This window comes from Herpailurus yagouaroundi, unplaced genomic scaffold (genome assembly GCF_014898765.1).
Source record: "Herpailurus yagouaroundi ecotype Mexico unplaced genomic scaffold, PumYag 205, whole genome shotgun sequence".
Taxonomy (NCBI): Eukaryota; Metazoa; Chordata; class Mammalia; order Carnivora; family Felidae; genus Herpailurus; species Herpailurus yagouaroundi.
Window position 1 is genome coordinate 2768593 of NW_024412436.1, and position 26920 is coordinate 2795512.

At 38.7% G+C, this 26920-nt stretch overlaps 1 long non-coding RNA gene across 1 annotated transcript in view; it reads left to right on the forward strand.

Moving 5' to 3' along the window:
• The window catches only part of LOC121014972 (uncharacterized), a 161498-nt gene that overhangs the window by 30647 nt on the left and 103931 nt on the right, over window positions 1–26920 (forward strand). Inside the window, exon 4 of the long non-coding RNA XR_005783540.1 lies at window positions 26621–26733. This is a non-coding gene — a long non-coding RNA (uncharacterized LOC121014972). The remainder of the gene's footprint in view (window positions 1–26620; window positions 26734–26920) is intronic.

Genomic DNA, 26920 nt, shown 5'->3' on the forward strand with positions numbered 1-26920 from the left:
CTGTATCCAATCACCAATGGCATCTAATACTTGATATCTATTCCCTTTGTTCATCCACTAGAAAATTGGCTCATAATGAACGTGTTTGGGCTTGCAAGGCAATGAAGTCACAAAAATATCCAGAGGTCAGTCTTATAAATGCAATGGCTTCTTCAAATTGCCCACAGTTAGACAGTTGGTTTTCAAAGAGGTCTTCTGAGTTTGATGGCGGGGACCCACTGCCCACTGAAGCATCCCAGGAGTGAAGCCTACTTTATGCGGTTGCTGTCTAGTCCAAAGGCTGTCCACTGGGATAAAACATCTGCACACAGCAAAAGAGTTTGGAGTTGCCCATCTGGGTATGAGGGGGAGGATCGACCCAGCTGCTACAGATGATCCAAAAGCTTTGTTTTTCAACACTGATTTTATAACCTTATTTCAGTCCTTCCCTGATGAGCTCGGCTGTCTTGTCCAGCTCTTTATCTGCATGGCAGCCCTGCTCTGTGGGTTCAGCCGGTAAACACTGTCTTTAAGCATCCTTCATGCGGGGAGATGGAACACGTTTATCGGGCGGCTTAGGCATTTCTCTTACACAACTCTACAGACCATCTCCATGGATCTCTGCAATCTGAGCTCTTTATTTCCTGTCCCCTTGGCCTTATTCTAACTACATTATCTCCCGGGCCCTGTGCAAGACCCAAGGTGTCATAACCCACTTGACGTCACCCACAACCTAGCATTGGCACAATTCAGTCATCCCTAGTGTGCTCATTCACTTCATAATGTGAACACTGCTGTTGTTCTGTTAATGTAAGCTCAAGTATCAGCTGATAATTTTAACACTATAAATATGTACTCTAACCGCGAACTGTCATTAATAATAAACTTCCCTGAAACATTCAGAAATTCAGCAGCGGGTCTGATACCAGAACTTGCTGTAACTACGGTTGTTCAGAGCTGTGCAAATCATCTTTAACTGCTCATCACTACCCAAAAAGAGGTGATTTTTTTTCTTTTGTGTAAAATATTATTTCAACTCAGAAATCTAACCTTAACGAGGAGCCACATTAAAGAAATAGGGTTAAGAACATGGTGAGCAGAGAACTCAACGGATGGAAGGTACTGAAGTCAAATGCTTCATGGCAGAGGGCAATCAGACTCTTAGTGTGAGCAAGAAGGACTTTGCTCTTACAGAAAAATTGTGTTTATCAGTGTAAGTCTCACTCAAATGAAAGGTCATTTTCAAAAGCAATATGTTAAATCCATTCAGAATTGACATTTGTAAAAGTAATATTTATTTTTCCATTTTCCTTTTCAAAGGAGTATAGGATTAGCAGTGTGTAAAGAAGTGAATCCTCATTCCAGGATCTTGTTCCTCTGACTTAAATATATTCCTAAGAGAACACATAACAGCAAAGGTCGGACACAGCCACTGCAATAAAATCTTTGGTGGAACCACGTGAGCTCATATCCCAATGTTTATAATCTGATTTTGGGGGCTTCATTTACCACAGAGGAGATTAAAGGCTTCAATTCATCTCCTTCCTGTAGCATGCCTCACGGGGAGAGTATGTTGTCCCTAGTGATGTTTAAATAGTTCTCCAGCTGGTGGGTTTCTAAAGGTGTTTCTCAACCTTTTTATAACCTCTGCCCCTCTTTGATAAAGAAAAATCTCATGTTTCTCTGAAAATTATTTTATGCCGTGCCTGCTAAAGGGGAAGACTGAGATGGATAAGGGAGGTGGGAGGGATTGATAGGTCCATTTGTTTCTGTTTTCTGAGTTTCTTCACCAGCCACAAAGATTATATCAAACTTTTTCTGTAGATTTTTAAAAAATCTTCTTTTGTTGTTCTTTACTTGTTTTTAGATACTAAAGATGTTAACATAGAACACATTTTATCCCAACTATGTATGTTTCACACTTCGGTTGTATTACCCCTCTCTGGACATGCAAGATTATAGCAGCCTGCCCTGATAAATGGAAATAGCTATGTTCCCCAAATATCAAGCTATGTTTTTGAAGCACAGGATTGTTTTTAGCCTCTTTGAGGATAAAAATATGAACTTGTTTTATGTATACCTCAAAATTGTAATCGAGTTTTTTAGCTCTTGAACAAAATGGGCAACAATTTCAGAGGAATGCTATTGTGTCATTTCTCACTTATCTGGACAAAGGAAGGAATTCTTAGGGGACATCTTCAAACTATTAGTAATTACTAGCAAGTAATATTCTGATAAGTATTGTGCTTTTAGCTCTCTTTGTCCTCTTTAGGTGGTAAACTTCTCAATTATATCATGAAAATATATCTAGGTATCCTTTACCTATAATAAATCATCTCCTATTATTAGTGAAATCTACCTTTTATTCTAGTCCTGAATTTGGCTTATATGGTACTAGTAATCAGCATTTTACTTAGAACACGAGAAGATTTAAATGGAGCTTCTGAACTTGTCATGCCCTCTCACTTACAATGATAGGGCGTTGCTCCTTTCTATTTAGTCCACATAATCTTTTTTTTTTTTAATGTTTACTTATTTTTGAGAGGGTGGGGGGACAGAGGTTCTGAAGCAGGCTCTGAGCTGTTAGCACAGAGCCTGATGCGGGGATTGAACCCATGAACTGTGAGATCATGACCTGACCAAAGCCGGACGCTTAACCGACTGAGCCACCCAGGTGCCCCAGGTCTACATAATCTTTTGTAAAATTTTTTGGTTACATCTCTGATCTCCTCAATTTCTTTTTTCAATTTCTTGCTGTGAGCCAGAGACTGTTAAGCATTCACACTTATGTGCCTCCCTAAGCCAGTAGCAGCCTGCTAGGGTAGTGGTCAGTGTCATCCCCACTTTCCAGATGAAGAAATTGAGATTCAGAGAGGTCAAGTAACTTTTGCAAGGTCGGTCAGCTAGGAAGTGGTGTAGGCAGAATTTGAACCCAGATGTGTCTGAGTCCAAAGCCTATAGTCTGCACTCCATATAGCCTCCAGAAGTAATACTTGATCCTGCTTACAGCATTCTATGGATCCTCATTGAATTACTTCTGGAGCCAATTAATTTACTTGATCTACCTTGTCTGGACTTTGGAATAAGCATCTCATACCTCCCTGGACAATATGCAGCTCACACACTGATGCTCCCATTCTTCTGGTTTCCTTGTCTCACCCTGATCTAGAGACTATTGGCTAAGCAAGTCCCTGTAGTTATAGTTCGCTCAGGCCAAATTCTATGGATGTCTTCTTTTATCCTGTAGTTGTTTGTTTGTTTGTTTGTTTGTTTGTTTGTTTTGTCTTGTGGAGCTTCTCCTGTGAGTGAAATAAGATGTTTTTTTCTAAACTTCAGGAAGCTGTTAATGGACATTAAAATATTGCTGTCATGGGTTAGCAAAGTCCATCTAAGACTGCATTTTGACAAACCAGACTTCATGGTGACACCAGACTGGTGTCACAAGATGTGATGATGGCGACTATGTCTCTGGGTCAAAGTGCTCTGAGGGCACTTTGCTATCTCTGCAAATTGAAAAATGTTGACAGGAATTTAAGAACCCGAGAGTCTTAATTTTTTTTTAATGTCAATTTTTTTTTTGAGAGAGAGAGAGAGAGAGACAGAGTGCCAGCAGGGAAGGGGCAGAGAGGGAGACACAGAATCTGAAGCAAGCTCCAGCCTCTGAGCTGTCAGCACAGAGCCTGATGTGGGGCTCGAACCCACGAACCATGAGATCATGACCTGAGCTAAAGTCAAACACTTAACTGACTGAGCCACCCAGGGGCCCCAAGACCCCAAGAGTCTTGATGGCAGTGAAAGCTGTGTACATTAAAAAACACTATCTGGAATTGCTTCAGTGAGAGAAACCAAATTTGAGAACCAACTTCATTTTTCTTAGGTATTTTATTTCCTCAGCAACAATGCCAGTTCACTTGGTAGAATTTAGTCCTGAGCTTTCTGATGATGAAGATAACTAATATTGCTGTACTCCAGAACTGAGAGGTAAAATCACATGAGGAGATTCAGGTCATTTTTTCTGACAGTAATGGCAGAAAGTTAATTGAATTTCAAAAAATGTACCCATTGAAATTAAGCCGTATCTGAAATGAGATCATTTTTTTAATGTTTATTTATTTATTTTTGAGAGAGAAAGAGAGAGAGACAGACAGACACAGAATCTGAATCGGGCTCCAGGTTCCAAATTGTCAGCACAGGTCCTGGATGTGGGGCTTGAACCCATGAACTGTGAGATCATGACCTGAGCCAGAGTCGGACACTTAGCCAACTGAGCCACCCAGGTGCCCCTGAAATGAGATCATTTTTATGTGCTGAATGATGAATGTCCTCCGGAGAAGATGCAAAAGAATAAATAAAAATTAACATAGGGAATTTGATACCCTACTTAACAGCAACGATATTTAAGAACATTTTCCAAAGAATACATACGGGTGACCAACAGACCTATGAAAAGATGTTCAGTATCACAGATTATCAGGGAACTACAGATCAAACCTACAATGAGATATCACTTCACACGTCACAATGGCTAAAATCAACAACACAAGAAACAACAGGTGTCGGTGAGATGTGGAGAAAAGGGAAACCCTCCTGCACTGTTGGTGGGAACGCAAACCGGTGCAGCCACTCTGGAAAACAGTATGGAGGTTCCTCAAAAAACTAAAAATAGAACTACCCTACAATCGAGCAATTGCACTACTAGATAATTACCCAAATAATACAAAGATACTAAGTCAAAGGGATACATGCACCCCAATGTTTATAGCAGCATTATCTATGGTAGCCAAATTATGGAAACAGCCCAAGTGTCCACCTACTGATGAATGGATAAGGAAGATGTGGTATATATATACAATGGAATGTTATTCAGCCATAAAAAATAATGAAATCTTGACATTTACAACAACATGGATGGAGCTAGAGAATATTCTGCTAAGTGAAATAAGCCAGAGAAAGACTAGTGCCATATGATTTCACTCATGTGGAATTTAAGAAACAAAACAAATGAGCAAAGGAAAGGAGAGAGAGAGAGAGAGAGAAAGAGAGAGAGAGAGGCAGAGGCAAATCAAGAAACAGACTCTTAACTATAGAGAACAAACCGATGGCTACCAGAGGGGAGGAAATGGGGGGCTGGGTAAAATAGGTGATGGGGATTAAGGAGTGCACTTGCTGTGATGAGCACTGGGTATTATTGTGTGGAAGTTTCAAAGTACTGTAGTATTCCGTATTACGCATCTGAAACTAACATCACACTATGTATTAACTAACTGGATTTTTTTATTAGAGAGAGAGAGAGCGTGCGAGCAAGTGGGGTAGGGGCAGAGAGAGAGAGAGGAAGACAGAGGATCTGAAGCAGGCTCTGTGCTGGCAGCAGAAAGCTCGATGCAGGGCTTGAACTCACAACCTGTGAGATCATGACCTAAGCCAAAGTCAGACGCTTAACCAACTGAGCCACCCAGGTGCCCCTAAATAAAAACTTAAAAAAAGATGTTTAAGAAAATACAGGGACATTGTTTAAGAAACAGTGAATTTTTAAAGACCAACATTTTATGAATTCAAATATCTGATACATGTTCTTCCACTTAAAACTCGGCAGTAAATGGAATGTCAAGTTTTATCAATGGGGCAATTCTATTTTTAGAAAATTCAAATGCTAAGCTTAAACTGAATTGTAAGTTTAAACTGAAAAGTTTAAGTAAGTTCCATGTAATGTCATTGCATGGAATTATTAACTGAGTGGTACCGTATAAATTTTTAAATTAAATTTATTTTGTTTGTTAATAGGGGAAAGGTTAGTTGCAGGAGGGTTTTTCCCTACTGAAATAGGGAACTAAGGAATAAGGAAAATAAGTTTCATAGTAATTAGGAATTATTTGTTGTGTTCTGAAATTTGCAAAGGTAATCAAAATTATTTTTTCCAACAACCTCTATATGTCTAAATTCTTGCTAGATCTAAGACTATGTTGCAGAGCAGTACTGCTTTTTTCCAAAGGGTATATTTATTCTTTTGAAAATAGAATACAGCTTCTTAGAAGTAGACCTACTAGATGGCTTCCCTGTTGTACACAGTCTTAAGTTATTTTGACTTTTTAAAATGGAAGTATTTCAGTTCATTTCACTGTTATTCATGTAATATGTGTTAGAACCTGGGAAAAATACAAAGCTAATTCCCATCCCTAACCTCCCAGGGGATAGCATCTGGTTGGAATTCTTCATTTTTGAAGAGTGCTATTTGCCTTTTACAATGACTGCTACATTCCACATCTTCATTTTATTCTAATAATTCCATGAATCAGAGCAGTTGAGAAAACTGAGTGTAGAGAACTTACAGAATCGTTTTATTATACAGTGGCTAGTTGCTATGTTCAGAGCCTTCTGACCCCAACCAGGGGACAGATGTGTGAAAGAAGACCTCGAGTCCTGGTTGATGAGTTACTAGCTGCTCAGCCTTGAGTCAGTCACTACTTCTGGGCCCTCCGTTTCCCCAACTGTATAGTAATTGGGTGGAGGTCGATAATCTCTGATACTCCTTCTAGTTTTAAAGTTGCAAGGTGATTTTGCCTAAGAAAAGTCACATGACAACCTGTTTCGAGGCTTAGTCTCCTCCTCAACTTCTCTTCCTGGGTTAATATTCTTACTTCTTTCTGTGAATCCAGATAGAACTGAGTTTTTCTAAAGATGTGTCTTTTCTGTTTTCTTCCTAATTCACTTCGTTATAGGTCAGGGCTTTCGGCATTTTCTGTAACAGTTCACTGCTGTGCTTCCTATTTCTAGGACCTTTTTTCCAGAAGTATATTTGGCTCCTTTGAGCCCATTTAAAGCTCTTTGCATCGGGAAACTCTGAATTCTCTTCAGCAGTAGCACTTGCTCTCATAGGAGTCATTGTAAGGATTTAATATCGCTTCCACATCATCTTCTATGACCTCAGTAAGACTATCCAGTTGTACAAACGATGGCGTGTTGGGAATTTGAGGCATATCAAGTTCAAGACTGAGGAAATCAGGTCCACTCTCAAATTAGACTTCTTTCCACACACTTTTCATATCACTTCCCACCATCATTTTTCAATATTTTTCTTAACCTGGTAGTAGGATGTGCCAAAGTCCCTGACATGTGCCGCTTTCTGCCTCAGTGCCATTGCTGAGCTATGAAATGGGTGTCCATCCAGCCCATCTTGGATATACTATCACTTCGTGCTGCATTGGCTGCTGTATGGATTTGTGTTGGGTGGAGGAAGCTTACAATTTAATGTTTTGCTGCCAAAGACTCCCAAGTTTATTGAGGGACCAGGGACGTTGCTCTGGAGTAGGAGTGCTTTCATTGAAAGGTTATCACTCTCACCTTACCTATTAACAACTAAGCAATAACCACAAATTAACTGCTTACTCAGAATACCTGTTGTTGCCTAATACTAGCAAGTTTGATTTGCTCTAGCCCATTGGTATTGGGTAGCGTTCTGTGGATGAATAAACTGGAGTTTTAAGTTCCCGGTTTAGTCTCCTCTAAGCAAGAGAGTGAGTTGGTCTGTGTGGCTGCCTTAAAGCCAGTCTTTTTTTTTTTTTTTTACATACACTAAACATACAGGAAGGTATCTGTTTCCATGAGAGACTGGTTTCATCTGCATTAAAAGCAAATTGCAGCAGGCATTCATCAATTTCTATTATGAACTTAGGTTCAGGAAATTTCATCTACTGCTGCCTCGTCTGTATTTACTCCCTATCTTAGATTTTGGTGCTAGACAAATGTCTGTAACATTGAAGTCAGTTAACCATGTCTACTGTTTAAAATTCCTTTGTTTGTGCTCTTATCACATAAACTGAGTGCATTGTTTATTAACGCTCAGAAGCAATGAGTTTAGTAGGAAGGGCACTGAGACAGTTTGTCCAGGCAGGACTATGGAATGTATGTGGTGATGGTGGTGATGGTGGTGGGGTGTGTGTGTGTGTGTGTGTGTGTGTGCGTGCGTGTGTGTCTGGGCATGTACACAAGCGCTCACGAGTTTGCTCACGAGTGGATGGATTTAAGGGGGGGTACTTATGTAGCAAGTAAACAAAACCTTATAAAAACTTCACCCAAGATATTACACATTGACTTGGGTATGTCCTCAGCCTGGCTGTGTTCTTTGACTCCTTCTTCTGGGAGACGTCCCGATGAGTCAGGTTGATTCCTCCTGACAGTCACCTTCACAGCTCAGGTCAGAAGCCATCTCTTTAGTGAAACCCTTCTTGACATTTCCAAAAATCCAGGCCAAACTAATAGCTTCCATATTAGGTGTTTCGTGCATTTTACCCACTTGCGAGAGACATTACGGTGGGTGTTTACAAATCTGTCTCTCCGGCTGTATTGTGACTAATTTGAAGGTGACAATTTTGTTTTATACAGTAGAGGCAGTGTAGCAAGTTACGAAGAGTCTGAACTTCCAAGCCAGACGTGGTTTCAGATCAGTTTCACTGCTATGTTGTCTGGAGTTAAGTACTCAAAGGTCAGCCTCAGTTATTTTATATGGAAAATGGGAATAGGAATGTCTAATTCCATAAGGCTTTTTCGAAGTGCTAAAAGGCCTTCATGTATTTCATTTCCTTGTATCTTACTTAAGGTCTAGTGCCTGCCAGAAACTTAAGTGTTCAATATCTGCATGTCCTTTGACCTACAATATCCTGCTATTCGAAAGTCTGTCCCCTTCCTTTCAAAAGAAATTGGTTCTTCTCAATAATGGCATCTCGACAAGGGCATGGGATACCTTGGTGATGGCCAGGCTTCATCACCCAGGATATTCATAGAGACCACAGTTAGGGAGTCAACCGTTCAGAAAACTATAAAAAAGATGTCATCTCTAGGTAGAAGGTCAATTCAGATGACCTCATTTATTCAACAAATAATTTGGGAGTACTTACTTATATGCCCGCCTACTGTGCCAGATACTATAAAGATTACAATCTAGTGGATGGCAAAGATTTTTAAATTAAGCAAGAAATGCAACTAAATAAAATATAATGAAGAAAAGAAATAAAAGCTGAGATTCTGTGTTCCTTTCCAAAGCTAAGCTACATGATTCAATGGCTAAATTTCCAAGAAAGTAGAAAAATGATCCCCAAATTGGATATTTGGAAATGGAAATTTCAAGATCCCTTGTAAATTTGTTCAGCCCTTCTTATTTAATCTTACGTCCTGTTCCCTCCTGATTGGCCCATCTAGTCAGAGTCTCCTGGTAGCCCAGGCAGATGTGGTTCCCTTTACCTGGAACCTTTTTCATACCACTACTTAAAATCCTGCCTAGTTTCCACAATTATAAAATTATAAAGTGAGCCTAAGTGATCTTTAAGATTTCTTAGCTTCCAAACATTTTTTGATTTCTTTAACCCTGCTAATGAAGACAGAGAGAGTAGATTGTCCTCCACACCTTTTTACTTCTGAATTGTATTTTCTGTGGTTGGTTATCACGATGAACTATTTTTTTTAGCTTGTCCTGGTATCAGAGCTCCAAAAAGAAGAAGCTGGAATGTAGGGCATGCATTACATGAAAAGTGAAATGTTTTGAAAGGGCTTTGAAGTGTTGAATAGGAATATTGTATTAAGAACATTCCACCAAATGGAAGAAGCCTGGAAACTGGACAGGCTGTGGATATGCAGATGGTATTACTAACCATCAGGCAAGTAGAGAACACAGCCTATGTGTATAGATCGATACGCCGTGTCTTTCTACATTGGGATGTACCAAGAAGTTGTCAGCAGTTGTTATCTCTGTATGTATTGCTTCCAAGGAGAATACTCAAATCGCCCATGTTAGGCAGCCTAGAAGTTTCAGTTTTGTCCGTATCGATATGAATGGATTTACTCAAGATGTCTCATATGAGAGAGGATTATTCCATAAATGCAAATTGCCATAAAATTGTAGTTTTGTTTGTGAATGATTTGGGGGCAGCGGAGGGGGAGAAAGGAAGATCCTGTAACCTTACTGTTCTTTTAAACATCTCCTTTATCCTAAAATCAGACAGTCTACACACTGCAATAATCCAGTGTGCTCCATATCACCCCACAACATTTGCAGTTAGAATGTGGGCAAATAGCTCTCCCTCGGTCAATGCTAATGTTAAAGAATAGTCGAGAGTCTTTTAGGTAGGTATGACCATGAGTCAGCCAGCCATTTGGAATATTACAGAGAGGTGTTATTTCTCAGAGATAAGGAACAAAGAGGTCTTAATATCCGGCTCGGCTAGGGCAGGAAATTGCCTACTTCCTGAGCCAGAGTGGTAGAGGCTGTGGGATGGGAGCCAGATATTGGAGGGAGGAGGCGAGTAAGTACTGGAGACCTCAGGATTTTATCGTCGGGCACATGGACTTTGCATCAGAATGTCAAGAACTCATTTTGCACAGGAAAGATGCTCGGCAAAGAGTTAATTACACTAAAGCATTTTTATAAATGTCATAGGCAGACTTTAATTTTCACAGATGGATACTCATTCTCAGATGTTTATTCTTTCATTCCTGAACCTTCACAGCCCATGATATGTGACAACATTTTAATTTTAAGGTCCATCAATTATCCTGTTAATTCTAAATTCCGCTATAAAAGTGTAAAGTATCAGGTTGACCTTACATCCCTACTCCTAATTACATACATGTGTTTTTATAGACCTTGTATCCAACCCCGATGACACTAACAAACTAGTTTGCAAAGCACTTAACCTCTCCAGCTTTCTTTTCCTCATTTGTAAATCAAGAGTGTTGAATTAGATGATCTCAAAAGTTTGGGTCCTCAAGAAAAGTGGCAAAAGTCCCATAAGTATAAGGCTCTATTGTGGAAAAGAGAAACCTTTGGGATCCTAGATACCTGAGTTCAAACCTCTGCATGTCCAATTATTAATGTGCGACATTGGGAACATTCTTTAATCTCCTCGAGCTAGTTTCAGCATTTGTAACTGGAATAAAACCTCAGTTTTATGGTTGTTATAAAATTAAATGACGTAGGGCATTAAAGTGTCTGGCAGACATGTATTTAGTAGCTGTTCCTTTTCCCTCCCTTCTCTTCTTCCAGCGTTATGTAGATTTAATAGATTTTACTGCCATTTATTAGGGAAAAAACCCAGGTTCACATGGTAATGTTGAAAGAAAAGAGGCGAAAGATTAATTTACAGGAGAATCTAAGGATGGGTTGAATTCTGAGAAGCAAAAATAAGGATGAAGGATATTCTACACAGGGAAATATGTAACCAAGAGTCTGGTGGCTCCAGCCAAAAAGGTGTATGTGGAGAGTGCTAAGTAGTCTGGTCCTACTGAAATGTGGACTGTAGCGGCCAGAATTAAGATGCATATTTTATGCTCCTCTCAATCTGTCAGTTAACTTTTACTTAAATGTTTGTATATCGCACTCAAAATTCTGTATCCTTTTTTTTTGCGCTTTAAAAACATACCTTGGAGGGGCGCCTGGGTGGCGCAGTCGGTTAAGCGTCTGACTTCAGCCAGGTCACGATCTCGCGGTCCGTGAGTTCGAGCCCCGCATCAGGCTCGGGGCTGATGGCTCAGAGCCTGGAGCCTGTTTCCGATTCTGTGTCTCCCTCTCTCTCTGCTCCTCCCCCGTTCATGCTCTGTCTCTCTCTGTCCCAAAAATAAATAAACGCTGAAAAAAAAAATTAAAAAAAAAAAAAAACATACCTTGGAGATTATCCGTATCTATACATAAAACTCCTTTCCTTCTTTTTTTTAATGTTCATTTATTTTATTTTGAGAGAGAGAGAGAGAGAGAGAGAGAGAGAGAGAATGCGTGAGCAGGGGAAGGGCAAAGAGAGAAGGAGAGAATCCCAAGCAGACTCCCATGAGCCATCAGCGCAGAGCCCCGCTCGGGTCTCAATCTCACAAACTCTGAGATCGTGACCTGAGCCAATCAAGAGTCGGCAGCTTGACTGACTGAACCACCCAGGCACCCCTTTTCTTTTTCTTTATTTACTATTTATCATATATGATTATATGTATATACTACAATTCATATAAGGAATACTCTTTTTTTTTTATTTATTTTTGAGAGAGAGAGAAAGAGAGACAGAGCGCAAGCAGGGGAGGGACAGAGAGAGAGGGAGACAAAGAATCCGAAGCAGGCTCCAGCTCCGGCTCTGAGCTGTCAGCACAGAGCTCCAGCGCGGGGCTCAAACCCACAAACTGTGAGATCATGACCTGATCTGAAGTTGAACGCTTAACCGACTGGGCCACCGGGGCGCCCCATAAGGAATACTCAACTGATGAGTATTTTGGTGGTTATCATATTTTGCTTTTCCATACAAAGTTGCAGTGAGTAATCTTTATTACATGTGTGAGTAAATCTGTAAGATGGAGCCTTAAAAGTAGAATTGCCAGATAAAGGGTTTGTGTATTTGTAATCTTGGTAAGTATGGTCAAAATAACCCTGCAAACAGGTATTATTGATTTCGATGCACATAGATGAGAGATGCATTTTGATGAGTGTTTGTTTCCCTGAACTCTAGTCAAAACAGAGGTATCATACTTTCTGAATTTTGCCAATCTTTTAGACTTAAAAAAATGCTATTATAATGTGCTTTAAAGTAGCAACCCTTGAGCATTTTGTCATGTATTTAAGAGTTGTCTGTATTTTTCTTTTCTGTGATCTGTCTGTTCACACTCTGTGCATATTAGGCTAATGGAATGTTGGTGTTTTTGGCTTTTTTCCTGATTGATTAGTAGAGATTCTTTATATATTAGAGAATTCAGTTTTTTGTTTCTTATGCAAACGATTTCTCTCAATTTTTTGTTTGATCTTGACTTGATTATTGTGATTCTTGCCATACAAAATGTTTTATAAATAAATCTTTATATAGCCAAATTTATCAATTTTGTATGGCTTCTGGATTTTGTTTGTACTTACAAAAGCTTTTCTCACTTAAGGGAATAAAGTTTTTTTTTCATGGTTTCTTCTGCTACTTTTAAGGTTAAAATCATACACTCAAGTTTTATTCTGGTTTTAAATTTTAAATTTTAAATTTATTCTGGTAAGAGTTATGATTCCAAATTTATGTTTTTCAGGTGGCTATCCAGCTTTCCCATCACAAATTTTTATATAATTCATATTTTCAATGCCATTTTGAAATGTTTCTTGGATCTTTACATATATATAGCTGTGTATGTTTGCATCTATTTCTGGATTTTTTTTATAGGCTTGTCTGTCTATTCATGTGCAAATAGCAAATTTTAAATTTTTATTAGATTTATAATTTGTATCAAAATCTGGTGGTTATAGTTCTCTTGCTTTAATTTTTCAGAAAATTTCTGGCTATTTTTATTTGTTTATTTTTCTAGGTGATCTTTAGAGTCATGTAGTCTAGTCCCACACCTAAACAGATGTATCAAATTTATGAATTAACGTGGGTGGCTTTGACTCTTTAAATATTTTTGGGTATTTCTTTCCAAGCACATTCTATGCTTTTCTTCATGTGTAAGTGTGTATATGTGCATGTGTGTGTGTGTGTGTGTGTGTCTGAGTGTGTCTTGTCATTTTCAAGAGAAGTTTTAAACTTCCTTAATATTGATCTTATTTATTTCTGGTTAAGTATCTTCCTAGGTTTTGTTGTTGTTATTGCTTTTGTAAGTGGAATCTTTTCTCCTGTAGATAATCTAACTGGAAATCGTTCATATGTATATGGGCTGACATTGTACATAGCTTTTTTTACCCAGTCACCTTGCAGAGCTCTCTTATTGATGTTATACTTTTTAAAATTAATCCCTTTGTTTTTTCCAGGTATATAATCATATCATCTGCAAATGACGATAATTTTACTTTCTTTCCTTTTTACACCCTAGTTTATTTTTCTTATTGAATTATGTTGGCTGACAAAACATAAGAGACTCCTAAAAACTGAGAACAAACTGAGGGTTTATGGGGGGTGAGAGGAAGGGGTGGGTGGGTGATGGGTATTGAGGGCACCGGTTGGGATGAGCACTGGGTGTTGTGTGGAAACCAATTTGACAATAATTTTCATCATCATAATAATAATAATAAAAAAAATTATGTTGGCTGATATCTCCAAGACAATGTGAAATGAAAGTAGTGGTAATGAGCATTTATGTCTTATCTGTGACTTCAATAGAAAATATTCCTTGGAACAGTTTATATGTCATTGGAATTTTCAATTTTTTAAAGATTTGGTAGACCTACCCCAGTAAGTCAGATAATGTTTGAGAAACATACTTTCTTGCATTATAAAACATAACTATCATTCCCATTTTATTTATAGTTTCTTTTTTAAGTTTTATTTATTTATTTTGAGAGAGAGAGAGAAATATCAAAATTATAAATGCATAGAGGGCTTTGTCTTCATGTCTCTGCTTGTAGAAAGTTACCCTACAAGCACACTTAAATGTGTGTATTTCTGAGGATATTTGTTTCAGTATTGTTTATAACAACAAGAGTTTTTAAACCATCTAAGTGTTTAATATGGGGCTAAGTCAATGTTAGGCACACAAATACAATGGAATAATATGATCCCTTAAAAGGAGTAAGGTTTAGATACACCATTATCTCTGAAATGACATTTTTAAGTTTGAAGAGAAGGGGTAGCACATTGTAATTTAGTGTTAAAAAGTATGACAATACTATGTATGTGTACATATGCATATACACAGACTCACACGTGTGCATGTATACATACACAGATCTGTAGTTACATAGGTTATTTCTGTAAGGACAACTAAGGATCTTGACTGGGTGGAGAAACAGGTAGAATGCATATCTCCTTTTCACAACAGATCCTTCTGTGCCTGTTGAATTTTGTGTCATTTGTATTACTCATTCCAAAAAAATATTTAAGAATGGGGACAAAACAGAGTTATTTCAAAGAGGTAAAGGCTCAGAATTTTTTTTCATCATACCTTTGCTGAAAGAAATATGAAAAATATATTCCAGCAAGAAAAACATACTCCACGCTAATGAATATCGCCATGTTCCAGGCATTATTTGTAGTGTTTTAAATATCTAATAGAATTCAATCCTCACAAAAAACTTGATGAAGTAGGTGCCATTATTATCCCTATATTACAGATGAGAAATGAAACAGTTTGCTCAAGGTCACACAAATAGAAAACCAGGGGTGTAGATTTGCATCTAGTCAGGCTGATGGTAGAGCCTGAGTTCTCGCTTAGCTCCTATTCTATTCTGTCTTCTCATTAAGAGCAGAATGCAAGAAGCACCTGTCAGCATCAGTAAAATGCATTGGTCATTCCGATATTTTGTTAACAATAATGATTGCTTTTTTTTTTAACTTTATTTATTTTGAGAGGGAGAGAGCCCACAAGCAGGAGGAGGGGCACAGGGAGCGGAGGGAGAGAATCCCAAGCAGGCTTCATCCCCAGCACAGAGTCTGTCGCAGGGCTCAGTCCACAAACTGTGAGATCATGACCTGAGCCAAAATCAGGAGTCAGACGCTTAACCAACTGAGCCACCCAGGTGCCCATAATTACTGTTCTTTTTTTAAACATAGATCGAAATCTAGATAACACTGACTTCTTACTCTCGTGGGAGGATTTTGGATTTTTAGGAGTACTGATCTCATTTGGGAACAAATACAAATTCTACTTCTTCCTCCCCTTTTTAAAGCAAACTGTGTATTTAAGGAAAAATAAAAAAGGGCAATGGGTAAAATAATAAAGTATATAATAAAAATTAAGAGAAATGTGATGTAGCCCATGGAAGTTAGGAGAGGAGGAAGAGAAACATTTCATAATTAATGAAACAAAATAAATTAGCGTCAAAAAGCTGAGCTTATCTATAATATATAAATACAAAAAGGAAATGAGTTCAAAAAGAAGAGCCTTCTAGGGGTGCCTGGGTGGCTCAATTGATTGAGCATCCAACTCTTGATTTGGGTTCAGGTCATTATCTCACAGTTCCTGAGACTGAGCCCCACGGTGGAATCTGCAGTGGATGTGGAGACTGCTTGGGATTCTCTCTCTCTCCTCTCTTTCTGCCTCTCCCCACTCACGCACTCCCTGTCTCTCTCTCTCTCTCTCTCTCCCTCTCTCTCTCTGGACATAAATAAACATTAGAAAAAAGTCTTTTAATGATAGGCAGTTTACAAAATAAAACCAAATGACATAAGTCTGAAACTGAGAGACAAAAGTACACCAGGCAAAAATTAACCAGTGAAGAGAACACAACTTTACTGTACTTGCATCAGACCAAAGGAAATTTAAAGTGCCACATAATCCACTTTTTCCAGACTTTACTTACATTCAATCCATTATCTATAAATTTATCTAAAGGCTCCTTAAACAACATTTTACTGTTTAACCAGGGATGTGTATTCAGAGAGGAATTTTTATGTCTTTTTGACCTTTCATTAAAAAAAAAAAAAAACCACAGTTTAAAATATTGCCATACAAGCTAATTTTCTGAAGGTAGGAAGATACCCTATATACCTTTAGTTATTTATGTTTTTGTAAACAGGTCATTTTTATTTTGTCTCCCCCTTTTCGGATTAAAGAGAATCTGTGTCATTTTTGAGAAACTCATATTCGTATGGAAGTCTCCTCCAACCCAGCTGTCCTTGGTGCCTCTTCCCACTGTTTTACTGAAAAACGTTCACCCAGAAAATGAGGTATAATAGTGTAGAGGTTTTTTCCTTTCAGGCTCAAGACAATGTTTCTGCTTAATTTCTGTGTCGTCTTTTGGTGATTTCCAGAATTAAATGGCCCTTTATCTTAAGGAAACAGTCTTCAGTGACACCTAGGTTCTTCCTTTGGCTGGTGACAGCTTAAATCTCTGGAGCCCCAGCTAAGAAGCAGTGAGGGAGTCCCGATTTATTTGAAACACTTCAAGTCAATTCCAAGTTTGAGAGCCTATATTGAATTACGCATTGGGAGCTTGAGAGATGACTAGGGTGCGACCTTGCCTCAGCTGCTCCGAAGCAAATCAAGCTTTGCTGATCACTCAAGGGATTTAATAGGTAGGGGAAGCAAAAGAGGCAAGTGACTGTTGCTTATGTTCAAATGAATCCTGGCCTTATGTCCAGAAACAGATACGATTCCCCCAGTGAGGGTGACTGTTCATATCTTTTGGTTTTTGACTCTTGAAGTTTAAATGACCTAGTGCCCAGAGGATTAAACCCAGTCTCCAGCCCTCCTTTCCTGTGCTACCCTTGTTTAATGCGAAGAAACCTATCATTGAATTGAGGGCCAAATGCTTTAAGCTCTTATTTAATGAATGTTTGCCAAATTATTTCTCATGCAATCACCCTGCAGTTAACTATTGAATTTCTTGTCTAAGGGAAAACATCAAATGAACAAGGGCAGAAAAAGATCACAGGGTAAACTGAAATGAAAGGTCTGTGTAGGAGTTGTTGGGTTTTTTTCCTTCATTAAAAAAATGCAACCTGCAGAAAAAGGGGAATATGAGACTTCCACCATTATCTTCCCTTAACTGATTTAATGCAAGAGTGATTAGATGGTGCATAGGATTACAGCTGTTTGTGTTCACATTTAAGAACAGTAATTATTGTCTGGAGGAAGACTTTTTAGAACAGGTAGAGGATGCAAGCTTGGCAAGAGTAGCTGTAGATAACTGGGAATATGAACATAAAGTTCCCTATAGAAGACACATGTATGCATGGGTGAGGGGTAAGATGTTGATATTTTGAGTTCATACAGAGAATACCATCACTACTGACAATTAACAATGATTAAGCCATTTCATGATGTGAATTAGGTGGGAAATTCTCTAAAGGTGTTATCATATGTCAGCTTCCCCAAAGCTGCACCACAGGATATGGGCGTGCTAAGAGCTGGTCATAGGTGTGCTATGAGATACTGATGTGCTCAGCCCTTGAGGATGCCAGGAGAGACATGGACAGCTCCTGAGCTAAGCCCTTCCACCAGAGGGAGGGCACTGGCTGATGAAATCATCTTGGTTTGTTTGGGACTTTCCTGGTTTTAGTACTAAAGGTCCTGTGTCTTGGGAAATCTCTCAGTCCCAGGTGAATCAGAATGTACATCAAGGCAGCCTGGGCACAGCAGGGTCTGTGCGGGTCCCAGTGGGCCTGTAGGCAGGAAAAATGTAAGCTGCATTCAGCTCATGCAGCTCTGATGGACTGAGCATAGCATGACCAAGAAGGTTCTCGTCTGCCTGATCATAAGCTTTACTAAGCTATGTTTTTTAAGACATTTGTCCATTTAAGTTGTTAAATTATTGGTGCAAAGTCATTTCTAATACTTCTCATCCTAATGCTTGTGATGACTTCCCCCATATTATCTTGATATTGGGCACTTGTTCTCTCTCTCTCCCTCTCCCTCCTTCTCACGGCGGCCGGTCGGCGCGGCCCCTGGCCCCTGCCCCCGCGAGCTCTCCCCCCCCCCCCCCCCCCCCAATTCCTACCTTCTCCTTCTCCCTCCATCTCCCTTTTCTTTGTTTATTTAAATCAAACTTGCTGGGGATTAGGCAGGTTTCTGTGTTCTTATGATGAATTGACCCTTTTAATGTTATGAAATATACCTCTTTATCTCTCTTAATTCTTCTCACCTTAAAGTCTACTTTGATATCAGTGTAGTCATACCAACTCCTTTTTGGTTAACGCTTGCTTGGATGGTCTTTTTTCTGTTTTTTGAAGCATTGAGTATTTTTATGTTTCTGGTGTGTTTCTTATAAGCAGCTGTAATTGTATTTTTTTAAAAGTCCAGTCTGGAAATCCTAGGTTTTGGTCTACCATCTTGCTATTTGTTTTCTATTTTCCCCTTTTTCTATTTTTTTAAAATTATTCCTTTCCTGCCTTCCTTTATAAAAATCAATTAAAAAAATACTCCTTTTTATCCCTCTGTTAGACTTTTGTTACAGTTTTTAATGTCCTTGTTTTGGTGGTTACCCTGAAAACTACAAGGCACAACTTAGTATGGTCTATCTTAATACATCGTTTACTGCTTTGGGAAGAAACAATATTTGAACAGAACGATTACCAGCAATGAAATTGAATCAGCAAATGAAAAACTCCCAACAAATAAAGTCCTGGACCAGATGGCTTCACAGGCAAATCCTACCCAACATTTAAAGGAGAGTTAATAGCTATTCTTCTCAAACTATTCCAAAAAAAATAGGAAAGGAAGGAAAACCTCCATATTCATTCTATGAGGCCAGTATTACCCTGGTATCAAAGTCAGGTAGACACCACAAAAAAAGAATTGCAGGCCAATATCTTTGATGAACATAGATGCAGATATCTTTAACAAAAAACAAAGTGAATTCAACAATACATTTAAAAAATCATTCACCAGGAGCAAGTGGGATTTTTTCCCAAGATGCAAGGGTGGTCCAGTATTTGCATATCAATCAACGTGATACATCATGTCAGTAAGAGAAAGGATTTTAAGAAACATGATCATTTCAACAGATGGAGAAGAAACATTTGACAAAGTATGATATCCATTCATGATAAAAACCTTCAACAAAGTAGGTCTAGAGGGAGCATGCCTCAACGTAATAAAGGCTATATATGAAAACCCACAGCTAACATCATCTTAAACAGTGAAAAACTAAAAGCTTTTCCCCTAAGATTAGGAACAAGACAAGGATATCCACTCTGACCACTTTTATTCAACATAGTACTGGAAGTCCTAGCCACAGCAATCAGACAACAAAAAGAAATAAAAGGCGTCCAAATTGGTAAGGAAGAAATAAAACTTTTATTATTTGCAGATGACATGGTACTATATATAGAAAACCCTGAAGACTCCACCAGAAAACTACTAGAACTGATAAATGAATTCAGTAAAGTTGCAAGATATAAAATCATTGTACACAAATCTGTTGCCTTTCTACACACTAATAAGCCACAAAAAGAGAAATTAAGAAAACAATCCCTTTTACAACTGCACCAAAAGTAATAAAATACCTAGGAATAAATTTAACCAAGGAGGTGAAAGATCTGTACTCTGAAAAAGTATAAAACACTGATGAAAGAAATTTAAGATGACACGAAGAAATGGAAAGACATTCCACGCTCATGGGTTGAAGAACCAATATTGTTAAAACGTCTGTACTCCCCAAAGCAATCCTCACATTTAATGCAATTTGTATCAAAATAGCAATAGCACTTTTTCACAGAGGTAGACCAAACAATCCTAAAATGTGTATAGAACCATAAAAGATCCCAAATCGCCAAGGCAATCTTGAAAAAGCAAAGTCTTTGAATAGCAAAAGTGGAGGCACCACAATTCCAGACTCCAAGTTATATTATAAAGCGATAGTAATTAACACAGAATGGTACTGGCACAAAATAGACACATAGATCAATGGAACAGAATAGAAAGCATAGAAACAAACCCACAGTTACATAGTCAATTAATTTTCAACAAAGGAGGAAAGAATATGCAATGGGAAAATGACGGTCTCTTCAACAAATGGTCTTGGGAAAACTGGTCAGCTACGTGTAAGAGAAGAAAACTGGACCGCTTTCTTACACCATACGTGAAATAAGTTAGAAATGGATTTAAGACCTAAATGTGAGACCTGAAGCTGTGAAAATCCTAGAAGAGAACACAGACAGTAATGTCTCTGACATCAGCCATACTAGTATTTTTTCTAGATATGCCTCCTCAGGCAAGGGAAAGAAAAGAAAAAAATAAACTATTGGAACTACATCAAAATAAAAAGCTTCTGCACAGCAAAAGAATCAACAAAACTAAAAGTCAACCTGCAGAATGGAAGAAGATACTTGCAAATCACACATCCAATAAGGGGTTAATATCCAAAATATATAAGGAACTGATACAACTCAACACCCAAGAAACAAATAACCCAATTAAAAAATGGTTAGAAGAAATGAACAGACATTTCTCCAAAGAAGACCTCCAGATGGCCACCAGACACATCAAAAGATGCTCAACATCACTCATCATCGAGGAAATGAAAATCAAAACTACAATGAGATATTACCTCACACCTGTCAGAATGGCTAAAATAAAAAACACAAGAAATAACAGGTGTTGGCGAGGATTTGGAGAAAAAGAAACCTTTGTGCACTGTTGGTGGGAATGCAAAGTGATGCAGCCACTCTGGAAAATAGTATGGAGGTTCCTCACAAAGTTATTGCACTACTGAATATTTACTCCCAAAATACAAAAACACTAATTCAAAGGGATACATGCACTTCTATGTTTATAGCAGCATTATTTACAGTAGCCAAATTATGGAAGCAGCCCAAGTGTTCATCAATAGATGAATGGATAAAGAAGAACTCTCTCTCTCTCTCTCTCTCTCTCTCTCTCTCTCTCTCTCTCTCTCTCACACACACACACACACACACACACACACATTGGAGTATTATTCAGCCATTAAAAGGGATGAAATCTTGTCATTTGCAACAATATGGATGGGGCTAGAGAGTATAATGCTAAGTAATGTAAGTCAGTCAGAGAAAGACAAATACCATGTGATTTCACTCATATGTAGAATTTAAAAATGTAACAAATGACCAAAGGAAAAAAGAGAGGGAGAGAGAGAAACCAAGAAATAGACTCCTAACTATAGAGAACAAATTGATGGTTACCAGAAGGGAGGTGGTGGGGGGATGGTTTAAACACATGATGGGGATGAAAGAGTTCACTTAAAAAATCTACTTACTGCTTTTTCAACAATGCAAGAAGTTTAAAACAGTATATCTCCATTGTTGCCTATACTGTTTTGCTATTGTCCTGTGCTTCTACATGTCGTAAGCCTCACAAGAAATTATCATTATTGTTATTTTAAACAGTTAATATTCTTTTATATTTATGTACATATTTACCCTTTCCACAACTGTTGGTTGCTTCTTGCACTTGTAACTGTTCTTATTTTCCTTCAGCTTAAAATATGTTCTTTAGTGTTTCTTAAAGTCGTATCGGTTGTGAATTCGGTCAGCGTGTCTGTGTGTGTGTGTGTCTTCAGCACATCGATGGTTTTGTCTTCTATTAGTTACTTATCAATCCAACCTGAATTGAAGATGTCTTGTTCAATCTAAGTATTTCTACAATAAGCATTTATAAGTATACTTAGAAATAACTTTTCTTTTGAACAGCTGATGATTCCTGTCTGGCTATTTTTAGATGGATGTAATCATTTTTTGGTTTTCCTTCTTCCCTAGGCTTGATCTAGAGCATTACTTTACAGGTGGGCAGAGAACACAAATGCATGAATGACTTGAATGACTCACATACAAAAGTACTGGGGGGGGGGGGGCGCCTGGGTGGCACAGTCGGTTAAGCGTCCGACTTCAGCCAGGTCACGATCTCACGGTCCGTGAGTTCGAGCCCCGCGTCGGGCTCTGGGCTGATGGCTCAGAGCCTGGAGCCTGTTTCCGATTCTGTGTCTCCCTCTCTCTCTGCCCCTCCCCCGTTCATGCTCTGTCTCTCTCTGTCCCAAAAATAAATAAACGTTGAAAAAAAAATTAAAAAAAAAAGTATTGGGGGAAATATACATGCTATTCAAAAGCAAAGGGCAGTTCTCAGGATCTTATCACTGCTAGAGATCTGTCTCTTTAAGGCATCAGTACTCTTGTCAATCTTACTGTTTTAGTTCACATTTTTTTCTTGTAATGAGATTATAAATGTGTATCAATGTTCATGTCTTATCTCTTTTAGGCTATATGATTCACTTGGTGGTATGGCAGTTTTCAAGTCTAAATTGGAAAGTAGCTTCTTCTGGCATTCTACTTATAGTTACAAATACCAAATTCAAAACATATGATTGGTGAAATCACGTCATATGCACATTTAACTCATAAAATTCAACCAACTTAAAGAACACTTAGAATAGGGTGGAAGGCTTCACCCACAATTTCCCTCAATGAGCACAAGAGCCGGGCAGAGTGTGAATGGGGGAATGTGAATCTGATCTTTCTCTAGATGCTCCTGTGGGGCAAGCATCCTACTTCCCTGACCTCAGAGCCTGGCCCCCAACAGAGCACAATGCTATCATACAAACACTTCCATGGTTAACTAGATGTTCTTTTAAATCCTAACATAAACCCTCCAATTACCCAGTAGCATTTCTATGCCCTATCATTTGACTATCATAAATACTTTTCTCCTGGAAGTGTGATGTAATCAGAGGCCATCTGCAACAAATGAAATGTATCCTGCAGAGTTATTTAAGTACTTCCAATAGATATCACCTTTTCTTTCCCAGATTCTCATGAAGCAGGATCAAAGTGTAGCCAAGGAGATAGGCACAAAAAAAACAAAAAACAAAAAAAACAGTGGACAATATATGATGTTCCGCACAAAGTGCTATCATAGAGACATGTGTGAGTGTGGAGAAGAAGACATAGGGCTTAGTGGGAAATCACAGGTCGGCAAAAGAACTGAGGCAAAGAAAACCCATAGGGGTAGCCTGGATAAAGTCTCCAAAGCACAAAAGAATGCAATAGGCTTTTGAAAAGCAAGATACTTGTGGTAATTTAAATACCAAGTGTATATGGAGGATAAAGGAGTTTGGAAAGGAAAGCTATACTACAAAGTGAATTAAAATGCTATCCTAAGAATTTAGTACTTGAGCCATTTGTTACAAAAAGCCATCATCTTATTTGGCTCTCAGATATCCTTGTGAGAAACCGTGACCCAGGTAATTTTGGACTTCTGCACACATACTGAGGTGGGACTTAAGCTCAGATGTCCCAATTCAAGTTCAATGCTCTTTCAACTCTACCGGGGACTGCCTTTCTTGACAGAACTGAAGCCACCTCTGATACCTACAGTTAGCCGCATCCTGTTACTGGTTCACAACTGCTCTGGTCGCGATCTGCCCTTTCCCATCTTTTGGGATAGCCTAACCCTGACAGTGATTCTGGGCCTTCCCTTTATTTGGAGTTTCAAGATGGTGGCACATCTAAAGAGTTGTCAAAAGCAGACAGTTGGAATGTAGAATTACTGGGCTGTGAAATTTCTGTGGAAAATTCAAAACACCCTGCACTTAACACAATGCCAGAGCTGATTAGTGCAGTTTATTGCTAAGCCCCAAGGGACACCTGCAGGCTTTTACCTTCAGTCTAGAACCCCTGGCCCGAGGGAAGGTGTAATGCCACGTTAGTTCCGCACTCTTTCTATTAGAGTTTACTCAAAGCTGCCGACACCAGATGTGTTACAAACGAACGTTAATTCTCCTCCAGCATCTGGATCGCATGTACAATGAGGGGCAAGATTTATGCCCTGCTGAAGCATTCCCCAGTTTTTAGCACAGAAGTGATTGAACTCCAGATGTTAACAAGATGCAGAGACCTTTTAGTATGATTAAAAACATGATTTCTTGTTTTGCTCATGACAAAAACCATTGGATTAACTTATTAGAAGTGGGGCTGCCGTCCTGCTCATTGGAAGCTGTGTCTACCTTGGCTATTGGAGCTTGTCATCGAAGATTTTATGTAGAAAGAATGACTTACCGACCTCTAAAATCAAAAACTTCAGGGGCCCTCTTAAAATCAGGGGCTACAAAGGTAGAAATTCTGTAAGAAGTGTGATCAAGATTTGGATCAGAATGAAAATCAACACAAGTGTTTGCATGAATTAGTCACATTAGAATCTTCTTCTTCTAGTAATTGTATTGTCAAGAAACATAGAACCACAACCTTAGAGCTGTAGGGTTCCTTCAAAGATCATCTGGTCTGCTCTTCCCTTCCTCAGTCCTCCTTTCCTCTGCCTCACAAAGAAGAAGAGAATGGTCTTCTAGAGTCAGACAATTGAGCCAAAAAGATTCAGTTTTCAAAATACAGGTTTCAAAACCAGGAAGCAATGAACGTGCTGAATTCAAATCTTCTATTTTCATAGCACAGTATTTCCACAATGATAGGATGCACTTTGCCTGAAATTGACCTTTCTCATAGTTGGAATGCATCTCATATTCAATGTGAATATTTACTACATTTGTTTACTTATTCTTGTGTCCACAGTTGTTGTTAAATTAATAGTGTATATGACTGTCAAAGGCATCGTAGAATCAAGAAGATACTGGGGCACCTGGGTGGCTCAGTCGGTTAAGCATCTGACTCTAGGCTCAGTCGGTTAAGCATCCAACTTCAGCTCAGGTCATGATCTCACGGTTCATCGGTTCAAACCCCACCTGGCTCTCTGTGCTGACAGCTTGGAGCCTTGGAGCCTACTTCAGATTCTGTGTCTCCCTCTCTCTCTGCTCCTCCCCTGCTCACAGTCTGTCTCTCTCTTTCTCAAAAATAAATAAACATTTTTTTAAAAAGCATCTAGGGGCACCTGGGTGGCTCAGTCGGTTAAGCGTCCGACTTCAGCTCAGGTCACGAGCTCGCAGTTTGTGAGTTTGAGCCCCATGTTGGGCCCTGTGCTGACAGCTCAGAGCCTGGAGCCTGCTGCGGATGCTGTATCTCCCTCTCTCTGTCCCTCCCCTGCTTATGCACTGTCTCTCTCACTGTCAAAAATGAATAAATGTTTTAAAAAAAAGCATCTGACTCTTGGTTTCTGCTCAGGTCATGATCTCTTGCAGAGCCTGCTTGGGATTCTCTCTCTCCCTCTCTCTCTGCCCCTCCCCTGCTCACTCTCCCTGTCTCTCTCAAAAATAAATAAACTGTTAAAAGAATTAAAAAAAGAAGATATAGTAACTATCAATTTCATTGGACAGAAACCTTGAACTAATAAGCAATCAACTAGAATTTTTACTACTACCGTAATCTAGGAATCTGTAAAATGTGTTATTATGCTGATGGGAAAATGCCTTCCTGTGAAGATACTCATTTTATGGTGTTCTCAGTCTTACCTAGTCAGGATAAAGAAGGAACTACATTGATTTTAGTATAAAACTTTCAAATAGAAAATATGATCATGTCAAATTGTCTTCATTAATCATGAGCTTAGCCTGCTATTTCCAATATGCCTTTCAAGAGTTTATGGATTTAGTACTTGAATGGTTTATAAATTTTAATACTTTAACTTATCATTCAATTACCTTCAGTGGCTTTGGTTATTTATATTGTTCTAGTGTCTGCCATGATAAAATTCATTTTCTTCTTATATCTCTTGTGTGGCTCTGAAAAGTATAGTAATTATACCTATAATGTGTATAAATGAAAAATCATGTACTCATAATCATGAGTGATGAATCCTTTTTTTAATGTTTATTTATTTTTGAGAGAGAGCGGGCACAAGTGGGGGAAGGGCAGAGAAAGAGAGGGAGGCACAGAATCTGTGTCTCGTGGAGCTTCACACAGGGCTCCAACCCATGAACCATGAGATCATGACTTGAGCCAAAGTCAGAAGCTTAACCGACTGAGCCACCCAGGTGCCCCAGGTGGTGAATCATTCTTTACAACTTTATCTATGATTAAGAACTGAAGAATCCACAAGTGCCTTTAAAAAATTTATTTTATAAGTGCTTTGCTGTTTGACTCTGCATTTCCCTTGTCAGACTTGCTGTAGAACTCAGCCTATTTCACATTTGCCCCCTAAATCCACTCATTGTAAATTTAACTAGAGATTTTGTCAAGAGTGGGAGGCAGGTCTTGGGTTTTCATTGTAAACTTACAAAACAATTTAAATATAACGCTTGGCTAACAAACATCTCCAATACACATTTTAATTCTTCCCCAATAGTTGTTTGCTTTGTTTTGGTTTGGTTTCTCCTCAAACACAAGAACAATCTTGTATTATTTTTATTTTCCTCTAGGATTTTCTGTCAGCAACTTACAGTTCCTCAATTCGTTCAAGCTTGCATTCAACAAATAGTTGAGGACCTATGGTGAGGCAGTCGCTCGCCTCCTGTGAACAGGTACATTCGAGGTAATAATAATGATGATATAATAATATAATATAATAATATAATAATAATAATGATGATGAAAAAAACAAAAATCCCTGCTTTCCCTACTCTGTGTGTGGTAGGTGTCAGATGATGGTAAGTGCCGTGAAGAAAAAATGCATCAGGCTGAAAAGAAAATGTGTGTGTGTGTGTGTGTGTGTGTGTGTG